We start from the raw sequence: 23,389 nt of genomic DNA on the forward strand, positions 1-23,389 counted from the left end.
CATCTTGGAGGGGATCGTTATCATGTTGGAATACTGCCCTGCAGCCCAGTCTCCAAAGCGAGGGGATCATGCTCTGCTTCAGTCCCATCACCATGCTTGACTGTAGGCAAGACATATTTGTCTTTCTACTCCTCACCTGGTTGCTGCCACACACGCTTGAGACCATCTGAACCAAATAAGTTTATCTTGGTCTCATCAGACCACAGGACATGGTTCCAGTAATCCATGTCCTTAGTCTGCTTGTCTTCAGCAAACTGTTTGCGGGCTTTCTTGTGCATCGTCTTTAGAAGAGGCTTCCTTCTGTGATGACAGCCATGCAGACCAATTTGATGCAGTGTGCAGCATATGGTCTAAGGACTGACAGGCTGACCCCCCACCAATTCAACCTCTGCAGCAATGCTGGCAGCACTCATACGTCTATTTCCCAAAGCTAACCTCTGGATATGATGCTGGGGACATGCACTTCTTTGGTCGACCATGGCGAGGCCTGTTCTGAGTTGAACCTGTCATGTTAAACTGCTGTATTGTCTTGCCCACCGTGCTGCAGCTCAATTTCAGGGTCTTGGCAATCTTCTTATAGCCTAGGCCTTCTTTATCTAGAGCAACATTTTTTTTTTCAGATCCTCAGAGTTCTGTGCCATGAGGTGCCATGTTGAACTTCCAGTGACCAGTATGAGAGAGTGAAAGCGTTAACACCAAATTTAACACACCTGCTCTCCATTCACACCTGAGACCTTGTAACACTAATAAGTCACATGACACCGGGGAGGGAAAATGGCTAATTGGGCCCAATTTGGACATTTTCACTTGGGGTGGACTCACTTTTGTAGCCAGCGGTTTAGACATTAATGGCTCTGTGTTGAGTTATTTTGAGGGGACAGCAAATTTACACTGTTATACAAGCTGTACACTCACTACATTACATTGTAGCAAAGTGTCACTTCTTCAATGTTGTCACATGAAAAGATATAATAAAAGAGATACTCTGTGTGTGATATATATATATATATATATATATATACATACATATGTGTGTGTTTTTCCAGATTGTTTTAAATATTTGGTTAATACAACTTATGTTTTAGGTCATGGTGGGTCTAATGCATGGGTTTAGCGCATCCCTGCTCATTAGCCATTAAATGCAATTTCCCACAAATTGGCTTGTAGATTATAGTTTAGTGATATATCAGGCCAGCAATTTATTATTTAAATTGGCATCTTCTAGAGCAGCCTTTCTCAAGCTGTTCATCCCAGAAGAATCCTTGAAATAATTTGCAGGTCTCGGGGAACCCCTGCAAAAAAATCATGAGTCAGTGCCCCTTACATTGGTGGTCAGTAGGAAGAATAAAATACTTACAGTGGTGATCAGAATGCCACAGACAGCTAAATATTCACTGGTGTCATACCACTGGTTCTCTCAAATGGCATTGGACCTGGAGACCCCATAGAATGGGGGGTTAATCAGCCACAGCTCATGGAACCCCTAGCACCCTCTTCAGGAACCCTAGGGTTCCAAGGGGCCCTGGTTTAGAATCCCTGTTCTAGAGTGTCCTAGGAAATCCTGATATTAGGGCACTCAATAATACATGGCTACGTTTTTCTCTTAGAAGAAAAGGCAAGATGTGCATACTCAGCATCCTGAGTTTGGGGGTTTCAAGGACTCTCTTGAATATGAATGCAGGTAAGGGCAGGCCCTTCTTGATGCCTGGTTTTAGATCCTAATTTTTTATTGTATAGGCATATTCAGCAAAAATAAAAAGGGGTGCACTGACGTAAGTGCAGTAATGTGTTAAAGTGTTACTAGACCAGATATAGTGAATGCCGAGTCCTGGGTTTAGTAACACTTTAAGCTCTCAGCCCACATCTCAGTTGTATGCAAAGCAGGGAAAGATCCTACCAATTGCGCTATCACCCGATGGGATACACATACTTTCATGCATATCCGTTTTGATCCACCTGGACCAGTCAGGATTTATACCTGCAACCTGCTGAAGGCCAAAGATGTTAAATTTAGATCCATCAATATAATCCAACATGGCAGTCTAAAACACCTCTAAGTTACTGTTATCTACTGACCAGAAAAGTGCTTGATGGAGTTAACTGGCAGTTTATCCACAAACATTGTCCCATTTAGGCCTAAGGCTCACTATGAAGAAATGGATTAAGGCCATTTATTCTGCCTCTTCAGCTGCTGTCAAGGCAGATACCATCTTTTCTGATACCTTTACCAATTGCACCAAGCAGGGATGCCCACTAGCCCCTCACAATATGTGCTCACCATGGAACGCCTATCATGTACCATCTGAACTCTGCACCTGCTCAGAACACCACAAAGTAGCTGCATACACAGACAACCTATTTTTTTTCCCCTTAGGCTTTGTACTCATGGGCCTTGCTTGCCTGCACAGGATGCACAGGTGTTCCATGCATTCCCATGTTGGCAGTCCCATTCATGTCAATTGGGATGCAGCAGCTGCCCAGACACAGCAGCTACTCCAAGTTTGTGGGTGCGGGTGAGTGCCCTTAAATTCACGCTGCCTGTGTTCAGGGGCATGAAATTGCACCCACACAGATATCAAATTGGGAGCAACATTTGTGTCTGTGTCCTAATTGGCATGAATGGGACCGTTTGCATGGAACATGTGTGCATCCCATGCAAGCAAACATGGCCTTCTCATGAATGTACACCTTAGTACACCCATGTGAACGAAGCCTTACTAAACCTGAGCTAATACTCCCCTCATAACTTAGTCTTATTTTCCTCTACTACAGCCCACAGACATTAGAACAACTCCACCTTTAAATGGACCTCTTCTCATATTTGATACCAAGGAATTAATATTTCTTCTGAACCTTCAAAGCTCTTTCACCTCAACTTTAAGCCCATCTTTTGCACAGTCAAACGCGACCTAGAAAAATGGCACATTTACCTGGTTAGTCACAAACCACATCATAAAAATGAAAATCCTCCCAAGACTCACTTATTACAGAAATTACTGATTACACTACCCGCTAAGTATCTTGCAGACCTACGATACACCTCCCTTAATTTCATCTGGGCCCAGCAGAGAATGATAATTGTCAGAACCCGCAACCTACCTGTACCAACTCAGGGATCCTTGTACACGCAGCATGTCAGTCCTTGGCACTCTTATTGATGGCCTGTGTCCTGTGTCACCCCCATGTGGGTATAGTGAGGCCTCTAGCACATGTCTGATGGCATCCTCAATTCACGAACGCAGCACTGAAGTGCTTCCTGTTATAGACAGCAATATTGCATCACTTCCACCACACCCTCCAGAGGTAATTTCCTGTTTAATCACTATAAAGCTGAGAAGTTCCAGAGAGAGAGTGCTCAGTTGTTTTAGAGCTACCTACAGTGTGTACCTGTTCCTTGCCGTGTGATATTGCTACCTGACCTTTGCTACGTTTATTGACACTGATCCTTTGCTGCCTGCCCTGACCTTCTGATATGTTTAACTTTAATTATTGGACTTTCCCTTTTGTACCACATTTTTGGAAATTGTGCTAGATTCACCTCCTGAGTATCCTTATCCAAGATGTGTACTTCTGCTATTGGGCTTCCCATACCCAAACACTGACAATAATTAAGCATTCTATTCTTAGACTCCTGAAGGCTAAAGATGGCATAGTCTTCCCTGATCCCATTTACAGTATCTCACAAAAGTGAGTACACCCCTCACATTTTTGTAGATATTTTATTATATCTTTTCATGTGACAACACTGAAGAAATTACACTTTGCTACAATGTAACGTAGTGAGTGTACAGCTTGTATAACTGTGTAAATTTGCTGTCCCCTCAAAATAACTCAACACACAGCCATTAATGACTAAACTGCTGGCAACAAAAGTGAGTACACCCCTAAGTAAAAATGTCCAAATTGGGCCCAATTAGCCATTTTGCCTCCCCGGTGTCATGTGACTCATTAGTGTTACAAGGTTTCAGGTGTGAATGAGGAGCAGGTGTGTTAAATTTGGAGTTTACGCTCTCACTCTCTCATACTGGTCACTGGAAGTTGAACATGGCACCTCATTGCAAAGAACTCTGAGGATCTGAAAACAAGAATTGGTGCTCTACATAAAGATGGCCTAGCTGCAGCACAGTGGCCAGGACCATAGAGCAGTTTAACAGGCCAGGTTCCAATCAGAACAGGCCTTGCCATGGTGAACCAAAGAAGTTGAGTGCATGTGCTCAGCGTCATATCCAGAGGTTGTCTTTGGGAAATAGATGTATGAGTGCTGCCAGCATTGCTGCAGAGGTTGAAGGGGTGGGGGTCAATGCTCAGACCTACGCCGCACACTGTATCAAATTGGTCTGTATGGCTGTTGTCCCAGAAGGAAGCCTCTTCTTTTGCTAAAGACAAGCAGACTAAGGACATATATTACTGGAACCATGTCCTGTGGTCTGATGAGACCAAGATAAACTTATTTGGTTCAGATGGTGTCAAGCTTGTGTGGCGGCAACCAAGTGAGGAGTACAAAGACAAGTGTGTCTTGCCTACAGTCAAGCATGGTGGTGGGAGTGTAATGGTCTGGGGCTGCATGAGTGCTGCTGGCACTGAGGAGCTACAGTTCACTGAGGGAACCATGAATGCCAACATGTACTGTACTGAATCAGAGCATGATCCCCTCCCTTCGGACACTGGGCCACAGGGCAGTATTCCAACATGATAACGACCCCAAACACACCTCTAAGATGACTTGCTAAAGAAGCTGAGGGTAAAGGTGATGGACTGGCCAAGCATGTTTCCAGACCTAAACCCTATTAAGCATCCGTGGGGCATCCTCAAATGGAAGGTGGAGGAGCGCAAGGTCTCTAACATCCACCACCTCCGTGATGTTGTGGAGGAGTGGAAGAGGACTCCAGTGGCAACCTGTGGAGCTCTGATGAACTCCATGCCCAAGAGGGTTAAGGCAGTGCTGGAAAATAATGCTGACCACACAAAATATTGACACTTTGGGCCTAATTTGGACATTTTCACTTAGGTGTGTACTCACTTTTGTTGCCAGTGGTTGAGACATTAATGGCTGTGTGTTGAGTTATTTTTGAGGGGACAGCAAATTTACACTGTTATACAAGCTGTACACTCACTACTTTACATTGTAGCAAAGTGTAATCTCTTCAGTGTAATACAATCGCCTTTAGAAACCTCCACAGGTATAGAGATAATGACTTACTGTCTCTTGACTAAATAAGGTCTACTTTTGGGCTTGAATTTGATTAAAGGAGAAGTCCAGCCTGAGTTTGTTTGACTGGGCTTCTCCTATGGGTCACAGGAGTGCAATTTGTTTTGCACTTCTGTTACCCGTTTTCAGCAGAGAGCAGTCTGAAGTCCGCTCTCTGCTGACATCACTGGAATCGGTCCACACACCACGTCATCACGACAATAAAGTCTGGATCCGCCAGGTGCCTGGACTGACACCTGTCTCAGCCTCTCATCGAGCCTCTGAGAGCCTGAGATGGCCGCTCTCCACCCCTCCACAGCTCAGCGCTCCAGTGAGTGTGGAGGAGCAGAGAGGAGAGCTGCTGATTGACAGGCAGCATCTCTCCGCTCAGGGATCTGTGAGAACCAAGCCATCTGCGATGTTCGATGGCTCGGTTCTCAGTGCAGAGGCATCGGGGGACAGATGCTGCAGCGATCTAGGTAAGTACAAATGGGCCACAAAAATACCATACTTCTCTTTTAATGATGCCTCCTTCAGATATTACGCAACTTCAATCCATTCCAAGACATGCTTCTCTCTTCCAACCGCCAACACCTTTCAAAAAACTGTGTCTCACAGATATGCACATCAGACATTCCCTATCCACTACTCATATGATCTCGTCGGACACGGGAACTTTTATTCAAGCTCAAATTAACTGCATGCTCTTATTTGCCTATTATGCCACGTACACACGAGCAGACTTTTCAGCATCAAAGGTCCGACGGTCTTTCCACGGAGTTACGACAGACTTTCGGACGACCAGACTTGCCCACACACGAACAGACTAAAGTCTGTTCGAAAGTCCATTGGTTTGAATGTGATGACGTACGAAGGGACTAGAATAAGGAAGTTCATAGCCAGTAGTCAATAGCTGCCCTTGCGTCCTTTTTTGTCCGTCGGACTAGCATACAGACGAACTGATTTTTGGACTGGACTCGAGTCCGTCGGAAAGATTTGAAACATGTTCCAAATCTAAAGTCCGTCTGATTTTCGACAGAAAAAGTCTGCTGAAGGTCCGATGAAGCCCACACACGGTCGGATTGTCCAACGAATTCTTTCCGTCGGACCAGTCCGGTTGAAAAGTCCACCTGTGTGTACACGGCATTAGTCTTCTATATACAATAAAATTCAAGAATCAGGTTATAAGCTTCTTTCTAGGTGGCACGAGACTTCTGATTTATTACATTGTATCTACCCACAAAGCACCTCATTCTGCTGGAGATGTACAGTGCCTTAAAAAATTATTCATGGGGGGGGCGTGGCCTGGCATACGAGTTTCATGGCAGCAGACTGAAAGAGCTCTAGAGACGGGGAACAACGAACCAGCTGGTGACTCTCCAGAAAGGCAGAACATGAGCAGATTATCAAAATCCACACCACAAAGCAGACCGCAGCGCCGAACACTGCTGTGACTTCCAGAAACATACCAGATATCTTTAAAACAAGCTCCTCACAGAGAAGCAGCCTATCCGCGGGTAAGATGGCGACTTCCTGCCATGAGGATGGATATAGCGAGGAATCGTTGCCAGCCTCGGAGGACATGGTAAGGGAAATAACTCATGATGACCAACCCCTGACCTTCTCACAGATGACACAAATTGCAGCAGATATAAAGAGATCATTCACTGCAGCAATCACAGATCTTAAGATTGACCTATATACCCTCTCTGAACAAATGATGTCACATAAGAGAGCAGGCATACAGAGAGACAAAGCTATCTCTAGACTGAAGAGAGTCTCTGAAACACATTCCTCCCATCTAATTGCCATAAGCAGACACCTAGAAGACCTGGTAAACAGGGGTAGGAGGAACAACATCAGAGTAACATCAGAGTAAGGGGAATCCCTGAAATGATTACAACAGAGCAAATTAAACCTGCACTGCAATCAATATTCAACAACTTACTTAAAAGAACCCCTGATGCTAACATTGATTTTGACAGAGCACACGGAGCTCTCAGACCCAAAGGAGCTGAAAACACCCCTCCTAGGATCTCTCACCCATTACCTTGAAAAACAGAAGGGCAGTGGGAACTCTGCTGGCAATCCTGAAAGAGAAAGGAATTACATATACAGTATCTCTCAAAAGTGAGTACACCCCTCGCATTTTTGTAACTATTGTATTATATCTTTTCACGTGACAACACTGAAGAAATGACACTTTGCTAAAATGTAAAGTAGTGAGTGTACAGCTTGTATAACAGTGTACATTTGCTGTCCCCTCAAACGAAACTCAACACACAGCCATTAATGTCTAAACTGCTGGCAACAAAAGTGAGTACACCCCTAAGTGAAAATGCCCAAGTTGGGCCCAAAGTGTCAATATTTTGTGTGGCCACCATTATTTTCCAGCACTGCCTTAACCCTATTGGTCAAGGAGTTCACCAGAGCTTCACAGGTTGCCACTGGAGTCTTCTATCACTCCTCCATGACAACATCACAGAGCTAGTGGATATTAGAAACATTGCGCTCTTCCACCTTCCATTTGAGGATGCCCCATGGATGCTCAATAGGGTTTAGGTCTGGAGACATGCTTGGCCAGTCTATCACCTTTACCCTCAGTTACTTTAGCAAGGCAGTGGTCATCTTGAAGGTGTGTTTGGGGTCGTTATCATGTTGGAATACTGCCCTGCGGCCCAGTCTCCGAAGAGAGGGAATCATGCTCTGCTTCAGTATGTCACAGTACATGTTGGCATTCATGGTTCCCTCAATGAACTGTAGCTCCCCGGTGCCGGCAGCACTCATGCAGCCCCAAACCATGACACTCCCACCATCATGCTTGATTGTAGGCAAGACACACTTGTCTTTGTACTCCTCATCTGGTTGCCGCCACACATGCTTGACACCATCTGAACCAAATACGTTTATTTTGGTCTCATCAGACCACAGGACATGGTTTCAGTAATCCATGTCCTTAGTCTGCTTGTCTTCAGCAAATTGTTTGCGGGTTTTCTTGTGCATCATCTTTAGAAGAGGCTTCCTTCTGGGACAACAGCCATGCAGACCAATTTGATGCAGTGTGCGGGATATTGCCTGATCACTGACAGGCTGACCCCCCACCCCTTCAGCCTATGCAGCAATGCTGGTAGCACTCATAAGTCTATTTCCGAAAGACAACCTCTGGATATGACGCTGAGCACGTGCACTCGACTGCTTTGTTCGACCATGGCGAGGCCCGTTCTGAGTGGAACCTGTCCTGTTAAACCACTGTATGGTCTTGGCCACCATGCTGCAGTTAAGTTTCAAGGTCTTGGCAATCTTCTTACAGCCTAGGCCAACTTTATGTAGAACAACCATTCTTTTTTTCAGATCTTCAGAGAGTTTTTTGCCATGAGGTATGAATGTTGAACGTCCAGTGACCAGTATGAGAGATTGAGAGTGATAACACCAAATTTATTACACCTGCTCCCCCTTCACACCTGAGACCTTGTAACACTAACGAGTCACATGACACTGGGAAGGGAAAATGTCTAATTGGGCCTAATTTGGACATATTCACTTAGGGGTGTACTCACTTTTGTTGTCAGCAGTTTAGACATTAATGGCTGTGCGTTGAGTTATTTTGAGGGGGGCAGCAAATTTACACTGTTATACAAGCTGTACACTCACTACTTTATATTGTAGCAAAGTGTAATTTCTTCAGTGTTGTCACATGAAAAGATATAATAAAATATTTACAAAAATGTGAGGGGTGTACTCACTTTTGTAAGATACTGTAGATGGTGTTTCCCTTTTGCACACCAAGCCTTCTTCAATAGCAAACAATTTATATTCAAAATACCAAATACAAGATTTTTGTGATAATCTGCAACTCCCCCTTACTGAATCACTGGAATGGTATGAGGTGTTCTGGCTTCCCACCCCCCCACCCCCCCACCTGTTACTCCACAACCTTCCCTGTTTAAATCTTCCCAAAAAAAGGGGCAAATACCATAAACAAAATGGATGTGGTTCCTACTTCTCCTCTCCAAAACCTAGACAGCCCAGGATCAGAGTGGACATAGATGACATATGAACTGCACGATTCCTTCTTCTTAAGAAAAACCTTTCCAAGTGAATTGCATCCTGTAAATCCCATGGAACACTCAGGGATAAACTACCGAAAACGAGAAGCCTGTGGACTTTTAATGAGGACTTCACCTCTTTTCTAGAAATTTCTTGTGAGTACCATGCACCTACTCTCTACACTTACTGACAGACTGTAATTTAGGATTAAGAGCCAAAGAACTATTTGGATCTTCTATTCAAGATTCAACAAGGCATTTTTGCTTTTTTGACCTTCTATTCCTCAAGATACTTTTACATAACTCAGGAAAACATCTGATCTACTCCTGGCCTAGAACTGAGAGCGACACAATAATCAAAATTAGAGGTTAATCAGTGGGTTTTTATTTTTATTTTTTGTCATATTAACACTGAAGATCCACAAGTATTCACATATCTTTTTACTCCCAACTGAAAGGAAATAGTAGGTATTCTGGATGACCACCCTTTCTGTAGGTACACCAACAGGGCCCTCAGATATCAGGAGACACCGAATGAAATGAGAGGCAGGTTGTGCATTAGTAAGATGTCTGCTTTATTGAAGCTCGTGTCTAAGCTTTTATTCAGTTACAAAACAAAGAAAGGCGTGATTATAAGAAGGCATACATGTCCTTATGCTTACACAAGCTTAAACTATGAAAAGTTACATATTGTGCAAAGTATCATATGACTTATATATCATATCATAATGTATCATATATCATATATCATATATTATTATCATAATATATCATATATCATAAGATATTACAACACACAGTTTTATCACAAGACAAGATACTGCAAAACAATATATATATTTACCTAGTAAAGAAAAATGATAACTTTAAAGGCGCAGTTTGTATATTAGATTACAAAACACAATGGGCTTTTTACATGATCCTTTCACCAACGGACTTGGACTCTATGACAAAGACTGAGTAATGTTTACCCCCTGGCAATGACAATTCCAGGTTGGGTGTGGATGCAAACACTTCTGGTTCCCTCTCTGGCTCTGACTGTGGACCATTTTTTTTAGCTCATTTAGAGCGTCAGAGAAAACACAGTTCTCTGGATCACAAGTTCACCATGTCCGGTTTTGATATATATACTGTTATATATGTTAAATATGTTATATGATAACATATTTCTTTTTCTTATAGTTCCCCAAAAGTAAAGTTGTGGTTTTATTGAAAAATATAGTCAAACTGCCCTACTGTCACAGTTTTGCATTTATTTTCTGCTGCCAGAAAATGGTTAGTTGTGACTTATCTCTCCTTTAATGATGTCAACTTTGGTTTACCTTCTCAGCAACAATGAGGTGGTACCCAGGACACCGTTTTGAGTTAGATCTCTCCAGACCATTAACTTTCAATTGCAATCACTTAATTTTATGCTCTTTGTCTCCTCCCACCAACATCTTCATCTACTAGAGTATACATCAATATTCTGCCAAAGCAGTGATAAACATTATTACATAACTCGACAGAAGCGGTTAACCTTTGGATATACTATACATGAAAATGGGGGGAGTTTGGGACTTTATATGAAGCACCATGAGTGCCTCCATCCCGCGGGACTTTAGATGAAGCACCCTAAGGTGCCTCCATCCCTGTGATACGTAATAAAAAAGGGAAGTTTGGGACTTTATATGAAGCAATTGAGTAGTGGAGGTAGGTTACAATATAAGCATATTTATTTGGTAGCATGAGTTTATATACAAAAAATATTAATAATAAAAAAATATTTCATATCATATATACACGAGAGATGCACAAAGGCTGAGTATGTAAAAATGGAAAAATACATGCATAACATCATATGGTCAAAACAATAAATACATATATGCATAAGAATAACATGTACATGCCAATAGCAGCAGGCCTACCACCGGCATATGCATCCACATGGTACATCTGTATCCACCAGATGGTATAAAAACATCATGTATTTAAAAATAAGTAAATCTCAATCCGTATGGGGTATGTGACTGCGGCATCATGTAAAGCTCTACGCATTTCGTGGGTATTCCCACTAGTCAGGAGCGGATGCGTCAGACATTTCTATGGAAAAAAAAAAAGGAGATTTAAGGAACTGTACTTCTCAGAAAAAAATTGTTGTTTCTATTAGTATGGGTGGTTAACCACTGACACTCACCAACCCAGGCATAGACCGCAAGGTGGAGTGATCGGAGCAGGGCTGGCCGAGAACATGGCCTCAGCGCGGGAGCTGAGGCGGTATAATACAGGATTGCAGCATCGGATAGGACAAGAGCTTAGAATATGGGTGAGAGCTCCATGTAGCCAAAAAAATATATATACTCGATGGAGCAAGGATATCTGGGAACAAAATTGAATATGTGTAATTATAATATATTAATCATAGTGATAGTATATAGTAGGAGATGGTGATACAAATAAATGAACCCAGTATAGCTCCATATGAGAGGTGTATAAATAATATGAAAAAGGTAAGGAAGATACAAATAGTACCCAAGGATGTGAAAGTATCTGTGTGTAAAAGTAATGAACATGGACATACAGCAGATTGTGGTATGAATGCTAATAGGAATACCACGTGGAATCAAGGGCAAATAGTGTGAACAGAAAACAAATGCACCAAGAGAGAGAAAGGAAAAGAAGATAAGAGTTAAGAAAACAAAAAAGAACGCCTACCCTAATGCTGCAACAAAACAACCCCCAGCAGATCGTGTAGCTGGTGTGTAGAGACCCCAAAGGGGAACTAATATTGGGCAGTTCACCTAGATGGGGGATGTAATTATGCCGCCAATGCCACGCTAATGAACCAATGGAGGCGAGGGAGCCGCACCTGAAGTGAGTGATACACTCAACAACCGACGCGGAGACCTCCCCATACCGGGACAAGAGATGTTATGGCTAGACGCCGGCGCCATGACCTCATTGCTGACGTCACACGCACGGAGTGAAGCCGCCACTCAGAACAGCGTGACAAGCGTGGCGCCGATGCGCAAAACGGCAAACGCCCCGTCCTCCCAAACACACTGGGTGCAGGGGGAGGAGGGGGAGAGTTCAATGAGCGCATCGCAGCTCCCGCGATAGAGGTGGAGCCCAGCCATGTCCAAACACCGACCTATCCACCCACGTCAGACCATGACCAGGCAGAGGGAGTGTGCATGGAACATATAATTGGGGGCAGTCCGTGTGGGTGCATGAAACTTAGTGGAGAGATTGCTGCCTATAAAGAATGACATGTGCAAAGCATAAAAACATGGATGTTAAATAAACGATATGGATAAATATTGGTATTTAGCAACATTTAAACCTTAATGAAGGTACCCTATAAATGAGGGTGAACCTCACACTGGGATGGCAGGGGAACACTGCCACTCCAATTACTCAATTTCTTCCATCCCAGTATCTGTATATGAAAATGGGGGGAGTTTGGGACTTTATATGAAGCACCATGAGTGCCTCCATCCCGCCGGGACTTTAGATGAAGCACCCTAAGATGCCTCCATCCCTGTGATACGTAATAAAAAAGGGAAGTTTGGGACTTTATATGAAGCAATTGAGTAGTGGAGGTAGGTTACAATATAAGCATATTTATTTGGTAGCATGAGTTTACATACAAAAAATATTAATAATAAAAAAATATTTCATATCATATATACACGAGAGGTGCACAAAGGCTGAGTATGTAAAAATGGAAAAATACATGCATAACATCATATGGTCAAAACAATAAATACATATATGCATAAGAATAACATGTACATGCCAATAGCAGCAGGCCTACCACCGGCATATGCATCCACATGGTACATCTGTATCCACCAGATGGTATAAAAACATCATGTATTTAAAAATAAGTAAATCTCAATCCGTATGGGGTATGTGACTGCAGCATCATGTAAAGCTCTACGCGTTTTGTGGGTATTCCCACTCGTCAGGAGCGGATGCGTCAGAAATTTCTATGGAAAAAAAAAGGAGATTTAAGGAACCGTACTTCTCAGAAAAAAATTGTTGTTTCTATTAGTATGGGTGGTTAACCACTGACACTCACCAACCCAGGCATAGACCGCAAGGTGGAGTGATCGGAGCAGGGCTGGCCAAGAACATGGCCTCAGCGCGGGAGCTCAGGCGGCATAATACAATATATTTTTTTGGCTACATGGAGCTCTCACCCATATTGTAAGCTCTTGTCCTATCCGATGATGCAATTCATGTATTATGCCGCCTCAGCTCCCGCGCTGAGGCCATGTTCTCGGCCAGCCCTGCTCCGATCACTCCACCTTGCGGTCTATGCCTGGGTTGGTGAGTGTCAGTGGTTAACCACCCATACTAATAGAAACAACAATTTTTTTCTGAGAAGTACGGTTCCTTAAATCTTTTTTTTTCCATAGAAATGTCTGACGCATCTGCTCCTGACGAGTGGGAATACCCACGAAACGCGTAGGTAGGCCTGCTGCTATTGGCATGTACATGTTATTCTTATGCATATATCTATTTATTGTTTTGACCATATGATGTTATGCATGTATTTTTCCATTTTTCCATACTCAGCCTTTGTGCACCTCTCGTGTATATATGATATGAAATATTTTTTTATTATTAATATTTTTTGTATGTAAACTCATGCTACCAAATAAATATGCTTATATTGTAACCTACCTCCACTACTCAATTGCTTCATATAAAGTCCCAAACTTCCCTTTTTTATTTGGATATACTATATTGTTCAATATCAAATGTTGTTCACAGCTATCAGCTGTTCGTATCTTATTCAGTTATTGTTGGCATTTCGTATCACAGACTAAGTTAACTACACAACATAATGGCCTATTCTACCCTAGGCAAAAAGCCTCTAATAATATCACACAATGTCAGAGGTTTATATATACCTCAAAAACGATCCCAGCTCCTAAATGAACTAAATAAAGCAAAACCAGGAGTGGTGTTTCTACAGGAAACACACTTTAAAACAGGTCATGTTCCCAACCTACATAGTAAATACTTTACTAAAATATTCCACGCTACTAATGATATAGCCAAGACTAAAGGAGTCTCTATACTAATCAGCAGGGAAACGAATATTGCCATAACAGATCGATTGATGGACCCTGGGGGAAGATACATTTTCCTGAAAGGCACATGGGACGGAAAGCCCATCATACTGGCTAACATCTACTTTCCCAACTCAGCCCATATTACATTTTGCAAACATCTTATCGATGAATTGAAAGGTTTTACTTCCGGCTGTTTAAACTTGGTGGGGAGCCCTTAACAATCCCCTCAGTCCTTTATAGGATACCTCTAATGAAAGGACCCTACAGGGTCTTGAAAAAAGATCAAAATGCTTCTCCACTCTCTGCTGTTAGTTGATACATGGAGAACATTAAATCCAAATGGGAGAGATTTAACCTGCTACTCACCACCACATAATAGATACTCCCGCATTGATTATTATTTTTTTTTTCACAGAGAGATCTCCCTAACTTGACAGATGCACAGATAGGATTTCAATCTATATCTGACCCTGCACCAATATCACTCTTTGTAAACTTTGTAGAACAAATAGAAAAATCTTTCACCTGGAGGCTGAACCCTGCTCTACTCACTGACCCTGAAATTCTTAATAACATCAAGAACACTTAAATCATACTTCGATATTAACAACTCAGAAGACATTCCCCACCTCACAATTTGGGAGGCACATAAATGTGTGGTTCACAGAGACTTCATAAAATGGGGAGCCAGAAAGAAACGAGACCGCAACCGCACAATAGCTGAGAATTCAAATCAGATAAATATCCTAGAATCTCAACACAAACAGTCTCTTTCCACTCTTTCTGCAAACACTACAATCCATCCTTGACATTAACTATAAACGCTCCTGTTCTTCAAAAAACGTGTTTATTACAAGGGAGGAGACAAAAGAGGAAAATTCCTAGCTAAAGCATTAACAGATGCCAAATTAACTGAAAATATATTTGGCATTAAAACCACTAATGGCATTATGGAACATAATACTAACCAAATAGCTGCCAGCTTTCAACAATTCTACACTAAGCTATATCATTTACACCCACTTCACAAACCTAAAGATCTACAGGGTGAAAGAGCCAACATAATAACACATTTTTTAAAGAAATGTGGTCTACCAATTATTCACCCCCACCCGAAGATATCCAAATGCTGGAAAATCCTATTGAAATACAAGCGTTAGTTAACGCCATTAAATGCCATCTCACAGCCATTATTGCATACTTTAAATTCTCTACGTAAAACACAAAACATTCCTGATTCGTTTTTAGTTATGCACATAACAGTTATTCCAAATAAAGATAAAGACCCTACTGAATGCATGAGCTACAGGCCAATTTCCCTTTTCAATACAGATCTAAAATTATTTTCAAAAATATTAGCTAATAGACTAAGACCCCTGTTATCCCAAATCATCAGTCTGGAACAAGTAGGGTTCATGCCAGACAGAGAGGCTAGGGACAATATTACAAAGGCTCTCAACCTAATCTTTAGGTCCCATGCGGAGGGGATCGAAGGTCTTCCCCTTTCTACTGATGCAGAGAATGCCTTCGACCTTGTTTCCTGCTGTGTCCCTCACAAGACTTCTCTCAAACTGCAAATGGGACTTCTTATGGCTTTCTTTCAACAATGGCTTTCTTCTTGCCACTCTTCCATAAAGGCCAGATTTGTGAAGTGAAAAACAACGAAAAAGTTTAGCGCTAAACAATGTCAAACATAAAGCAACTGTAGACCAGTCAATATGCAGTGAAAGGGATCGGCTGTATCTGAGAAATGAATCTTATAAATAGGTCGTCCTCATATAGATACTGTGAGTAGTCCTTATAAAAACATATTTTAAAACAGAAAAAAATTTTTGAAAAAATTCTTTGGCATCCCAAATGCAGACCGGCTCACTCCCACCGAGAGATGAAAAGGCTTACCGGATGAGGTGGACCCAAAGGGGCATACGCCGAATTGGGTCAGATAAGGCTTGGGTGGTGAGTGGCTGTGTTAGGCTCAAAGAAGGATGTTATCTTGCGGATTACGGTATTCCTCCAAGTAGCACCCAGATCCTGAAGGGTGTAGGCAATCTCACGGATATGGATGGTCCTGTGGATCCTAGGAGGGTGGGATGTTCCGTAGATGAATCCCTCGAAGCAACATTCCACGGACCAGGAAATGGTGTTGTTAGATAAGGAAAGAAAGGAGGGGCCACATAGTGTAAATCCGAAAACGAAAATTTTATTTAAAATAAAAAGATGTACACTTACATGTAGATCCAAAATATAAAACAGCGCTGTGAGAAAAAATGGCGACAGTGGGGTTCTTTCCGACGCGTTTCGTCCTCATAGACGTCGTCTGGGGGGTCGTCAAAGGCTCTCAACCTAATCTTTAGGTCCCATGCGGAGGGGATCGAAGGTCTTCCCCTTTCTACTGATGCAGAGAATGCCTTCGACCATGTTTCCTGCTGTGTCCCTCACAAGACTTCTCTCAAACTGCAAATGGGACTTCTTATGGCTTTCTTCTTGCCACTCTTCCATAAAGGCCAGATTTGTGAAGTGCACAACTAATAGTTGTCCCGTGGACAGATTCTCCCGCCTGCGCTGTGGATCTCTGCAGCTCCTCCAGAGTTACCATGGGCCTCTTGACTGCTTCTCTGATTAATCTCTCCTTGCCTGGCCTATTAGTTTAGGTGGACAGACATGTCTTGGTAGGTTTGCAGTTGTGCCATACTCTTTCCATTTTCGGATGATGGATTGAACAGTGCTCCATGAGATGTTCTAAGCTTGGGATATTTTTTTTATAACCTAACACTACTTTAAACTTCCCCACAACATTATCCTTGACCTGTCTGATGTGTTCCTTGGCCTTTGTGATGCTGTTTTCTTCCATAAGGTTTTCTAACAAACCTCTGAGGGCTTCACAGAACAGCTGTATTTATACTGAGATGAAATTACACACAGGTGGACTCTATTTATGAATTAGGTGACTTCTGAAGGCAATTGGTTTCACTAGATCTTAGTTAGGGGTATCAGAGTAAAGGGGGCTGAATACAAATGCACCCCACACTTTCACATATTTATTTGTTAAAAATGTTATAAAACCATTTATCATTTTCCTTCCACTTCACAATTATATGCCACTTTTTGTCGGTCTGTCACATAAAATCCAAATAATGTAACATGACAAAATGTTGTAACATGACAAAATGTGAAAAATTTAAAGAGGTATGAATACTTTTTCAAGGCACTGTAAATCCCATCCTGGCATCCTGCTTCACATCTTCTGAACAGCCCCCTTATACAAAGACTTTTGGCGTTTGGTGAAACTTCTCTGCCACAAACTAACAGATGTTGAGTTAGAAGAGGACTCAGTAGCATATCTATTCCACGTTACTCCCTTATCCATTACAAAATAAAAGGCATCTTTACTCCTGCACAACCTAAACACAGCAAGGGCCGTGTCCTTGCACTATGAAAATAGACAGCCCCCCTTATTATGGGCCAGTGGTTTTCGGGATCAATGACACTATGCACGTGGAGGATCTCACCTTCTCTCTCTATAACCGTAAAGAGAGATTCCGACAAACCTATTTCTACTGAGTAGATTTACTATACTCCCTGCAATATCACTCTTGTTTGTGATCTGATGCTATGATACTCCATTATCTCTGCCTATCAAGTCCCCTCTTCCATATGCTCACCTCTGCTTTGGGAGCTTCCCCTTGTGGTGACGCCTCATATCCCCTTCTATAGGTTGTATCCAAAATTTTGCATCCTCTGCCCAATCCCCCACCACCACTCACCCTCCCACTACCTTTTCCAGGTGCTTTCTCAATGACCAGTGGGAGCTGGTTGCTTCTTTCTTTCAACCAGGATCATGACATGCTGAAACTCAGCATCTATAGTAAGTGCAATTGTGTGTTCTCTTTAAAGGTTTTATTACTTTTTACTGCACTTAGATGGGAGCTCCCCTTCTCTTTATTTTTGTATTTTGTTGACACTTTCTTGAAGAAAACTTAATGACCAGTGTATGATAAAGACCTAAAACACCACTCTACCAGTGTAGTTCAGACTTTCTTGTTATCTCTCTATATTGTTATATTTTGGGTACACTTACCAGATACAGTGCTAATGAGCAAATCTTTAGTGGGCTGTTTGATACCCATACTTATAGATTCAGACTGCAGGAAAACTTACCATGTGACTGTATCTTAACTGGCATGTAGAAAGAAGTCTAGGATGTCTTTAATATTTGTTTAGTAAAACGTCTTTTTTTTTTGTTGTTTTTTTTTTTAAAATTAACCCTGATAATTAACTGACTGGTACATGATGGGTTGGGTTCTATTTATTTCCTGTGGTATGCTGTGCATATGAATAAACACTCTATTGAATAACACAAACTAATGTTGAATAAAGCTGTTTGCCCTTAAACATTCGCTTCTATTACCTATAGTTTGTTTAAAAAAAAAAAACAATTACTACTATCTTCTTTATGCATTTCTGCCTAATTTTTATACACAATTTTTAATTATTAGTGTACATTTTGGCGAATATGTTGTTAATTGTTGTTTCCAAAAATGGTATGGCAGGGTGGTCAGATCTAGAAAACATTTTAAGTTTTCAATCAACAACTTGCTTTTTTTTTAGGATTTCCTGTTGACTTACAGTATTTGATTGCATACTTACGCCATACTGGTTCACATAATAAAATGTAATGTTTTTGTTTTTTTCTAACTGAACATACTAAATGCAAAGGCGGTTTAAGCATTTTGAGAGTTATAGTAGTTTATCCATGCATAATAATTGAACATAAATAAAATCCCACAATATTTAGCTCATGGGCATGTGTTTAGGTTTGCATAAAAATGTAGACTAATACATATTAGCATTAAATAAGTAGGAATACCGCGCTCAGACTATAACTCCTAAAAACCAAAGCTGCAACAATAAACCACCTAATATCTAATGGTAGTAATCGAAAATAAAATAAAAAAGTTGCGGTAAATTAATACCATGCAAAATTGACTGGCATATAAAATTCTAAATTGATACACGTGGACACCTATAAGTGAACTAGGAATCAATAAAAAGTGAATACAGGTGACAATAAATCAAATAAGGAAAATCAAAACCTCAATAAATCAATCAAAGTGTTCATAAAGTAATGCAATAAAAGTGTGTCTTCCCTTAGATGAGAAGGGCTAGTGTATAAACATATATGTGTAATAAAGTCCACAATAGCAAAATCTTGATGATGAACTCTGTACTTCAGTGTAAACAAATGAAAGGCAACTCAGGTGTGCGACTCTGTATATGATCACTCTTACCAGAGATGATGGACCCCCTAAAGAGCAGGATCAGATGAGCAGGCAGAAATAGCCCTCTGCAGGGACATAGGAGCCTCCAGTATCTCTGGTCTTAGGTTGTCTCAGGTGTTCAGTGAGGGGAGTCGCCGTATAGCAATGAATGCTTGTCAGCTGAAATCCTCAGTGGATGATGTTGCCGTATAGCAATAAATGCTTATCAGCTGGATCCCTCAATCTGAAAGAGAAACACACTCGGGCTCAAAGCCACGAGTGAGCAGACAGAGAGGGACTCCAATCGTGTAGTAGGTTTAAACAATAGGTCTTTAATACTAATAAAAACGGGCATATGCTCGTGGGGTTCACTTATAGGTGTCCACGTGTATCAATTTAAGATTTTATATGCCAGTCATTTTTGCATGATATTAATTTAGCGCAACTTTTTTATTTTATTTTTAATACATATTAGCGCACATAGGCTGCTTTGTTTACTAGTATCTCAAAGTTAGCCAAAACTACAAAAGCTTTATAAGTTTATTAATATCTATGTATATGCTGTTGCTCAAAAACCTAATTACTACCAATAATGATAAATTGTGTTACCAAAACTGTACTGGAAAATACAGATTCCCAGAAAAATTACATAAGTGGTTCTCAGCCAGCAGCTTGAGAATTACACAAGTTCTCTTTTCTCTCTCAGCTGTGCTTGACAAGCACAGTTGACTAATTTATATTATTTTATTTAAATTTAGATCCCAAGGTTGCCGGTCACATTTTCTACTTCTAATATATTTGCAGTACAGACTGCATTTTCCTGGTTAAGAGAAACTAGGTGACAGTTACCCAATAACATACTGAATGCAAGAAAGTACTATGAACTAATGTAAAGTACAGGTCATACACAGTAAGTATAGTCCAATATGCCTGGGTTCAATTTGTGCAGCGGTAGGAGTGTTTTTTTTTTAAAAGTCCATAAATCTATCCCATAGTTTGTAGGCGCTATAACTTTTGTGCAAACCAATCAATATACTCTTATTGGAATTTTTTTACCAAAAATATGTAGCAGAATACATATTGGCCTAAATTGATGAAGAAATTAGATTTTTAATTTTTTTTATGTGTATTATAGCAGAAAGTAAAAAAAAAAAAAAAACATTTATTTTTTTAAATTGTCGCTATTTTTTTTGTTTATAGTGCAAAAAATAAAAAACGCAGATGTGATCAAATACCACTAAAAAAAAAGCTCTATTTGTGGGAAAAAAAGACATCAATTTTGTTTGGGTACAACGTCGCATGCCTGCACAATTGTCAGATGAAGCGACGCAGTGCCGTATCGCAAAAAATGACCTGGTCATTAAGGGGGTAAATCTTTCTGGGGCTGAAGTGGTTAATAACCAATGACTTATCAGCTGTCAGCGGGCTTCCCCCCTGACAGCTGAAATGTAAGCAAAAGAATGCTGGCAATGAAAAAATTTGGGAAAAAAAACAGTGTGGGTCCCCCCCTATGGGAACCCCATGCCAAAATAAAAAAAGGCATGGGGTCCCCCCAAAATCCATAGTAGACCATTATCTGAGCGTGTAGCCCAGTAGGTCAAGAAAGGGGGGGACTAGCTAGCACCCCCCCTCCTGAACTCTACAAGGCCACATCCCCTCAACATGGGGGGTGCTTTTGGGCAGTAAGTTGATGAGGACAAGGGCCCCTTCCCCACAACCCTGGCCGGTGGTTGTGGAGGCCCCCCAGATCCCACACTCCCCCGTGTGAATGAGTATCGGGTACACAGTACCCCTACCCATTCACCAAAAAAGTGCTGGGCATGGAGACGAGTGAGGGGAAGATGTCCCCTACCCGTCTCCATAACAATGCAGAGCGAAAGCGACGTCAAAACGTCACTTCCGCCCATAGCTCCTAAAGGGCCATTTTTTTTTAGTATTGCATCTAAGCGTAAATATGAGATCTGAGGTCTTTTTGACCCCAGATCTCATATTTAAGAGGTCCTGTCATGCTTTTTTTTTTAATTACAAGGGATGTTTACATTCCTTGTAATAGGAATAAAAGTGAGACATTTAAAAAAAAAAAAAACAGTGTAAAATTAAAAAATAAAAGGTAAAATAATTAAGAAAAAAAACAAAATTTTAAACGCACCCCGTCCCGCCGAGCTCGTTTGCAGAAGCGAACGCATACGTGAGTAGCGCCCGCATATGAAAACGGTGTTCAAACCACACATGTGAGGTATCGCCCCGATCCGTAGAGCGAGAGCAATAATTCTAGCCCTAGACCTCCTCTGCAACTTAAAACATGTAACCTGTAGAATTTTTTAAACGTCGCCTACGGAGATTTTAAAGGGTAAAAGTTTGTCGCCATTCCACGAGCGGGCGCAATTTTGAAGCATGACATGTTGGGTATCAATTTACTTGGCGTAACATTATCTTTCACAATATAAAAAAAAATGGGCTAACTTTACTGGTGTCTTATTTTTTAATTAAAAAAAGTGTATTTTTTCCAAAAAAAGTGCGCTTGTAAGACCGCTGCGCAAGTACGGTGTGACAGAAAGTATTGCAACAACCGCCATTTTATTCTCTAAGGTGTTAGAAAAAAATGTATAATGTTTGGGGGTTCTAAGTAATTTTCTAGCAAAAAAAAGTTTTTAACTTGTAAATAACACATCTCAAAAAGAGGCTTGATCCTTAAGTGGTTAATGCATTAAGATAAAAAACCTTCTGTGTGTAGCAGCCTCCCCAGCACCCCCTAATTATTTACATGAGCCCCATCTCTCTCCAGCGATGTCCACGAGTGTCTTAGCCTTCTGGGACTTTCCTCCTAATTACCTGAGACACAGCAGCGGTGCCATTGACTCCCACAGCTGTCAATTAAATTCAGTTAGCCAATCAGAAGAGAGGGGACAGGGCCGGGTCAGGGCTCCGTGTTTGAATGGACACATGGTGCTGTGACTCAGCCCGGGTGTCCCCATAGCAAGCTGCTAGCTGTGGAGGCACTCAACAGTAGGGAGGGGCTAGGAGCAGCAAAGAGGGACCCGAGAAGAGGAGGATCCTGACTGTCCTGTGCAAAACCAACTGCATAGGGCAGGTAAGTATAACATGTTTTTTTATTTTTTTTTAAATGAGACTTTACAATCACTTTAATGAGTCATAAAAACAACACAGACAATTTTAACCCACATACAAGGCAATCCCAGACTCTCCTGGTGGATTTAACCTAGATTTGATTTCTTATTAAGGTTAACATACAAACACTCGCTGGGGGCCATCATTTAAAGAGTCAAAAAGTTTGTGTATTTCTGTTGTATACAAGCATGATATCCAAACAGTAATCACTTCGGAGATAGCAATGATCTCATATAAAAGGTTGGTAGACCAAATGTATAAAGTTATACAGGATCCCCTGGGAGTATTAGACACTCCAAATATGTACAAAAAAATGGAGAATGGAGGCGGGACTTTGTGTGAGGCATGTTGGTGAATATGTCCACATTATAAAAACTGTGATGGTAAGATGTCTAGAGTTGATCCTGTATCAAATGATGATACCCACAGAATATATTGCAAGGAAATGATACATAGTTTAATACAGAAAGATCATAAAACCACATACATGATAAAAGGAGTACATTTGGGCTACAATGAGGTATGTTGACATACGAAGTTTACAGACATGGTTTGAATAATGATAATACATGTACAAGACATGGTAAAATAGTGTAACACATGGTACAATAAATAGATGTATGCATCGATAGATGTTAACTCTACGCGTTTCTTGGCTTGAAACCAATCGTCAGGAGTCTGATGCAGTGTAGCTGCATTGAA

The 23,389-nt window shown here is 41.3% G+C and overlaps 1 protein-coding gene across 1 annotated transcript in view; it reads right to left on the reverse strand.

Moving 5' to 3' along the window:
• SH2D1A (SH2 domain containing 1A) overlaps nucleotides 1-19,703 on the reverse strand; it is a 200,683-nt gene extending 180,980 nt beyond the window's left edge. The window contains exon 1 of the mRNA XM_073599420.1: nucleotides 19,589-19,703. The gene's annotated coding sequence lies outside the window, so the exon portion shown is untranslated. The remainder of the gene's footprint in view (nucleotides 1-19,588) is intronic.
• Between the last annotated feature and the right edge of the window lie 3,686 nt (nucleotides 19,704-23,389).

This window comes from Aquarana catesbeiana, linkage group LG09 (assembly GCF_042186555.1).
Source record: "Aquarana catesbeiana isolate 2022-GZ linkage group LG09, ASM4218655v1, whole genome shotgun sequence".
Taxonomy (NCBI): domain Eukaryota; kingdom Metazoa; phylum Chordata; class Amphibia; order Anura; family Ranidae; genus Aquarana; species Aquarana catesbeiana.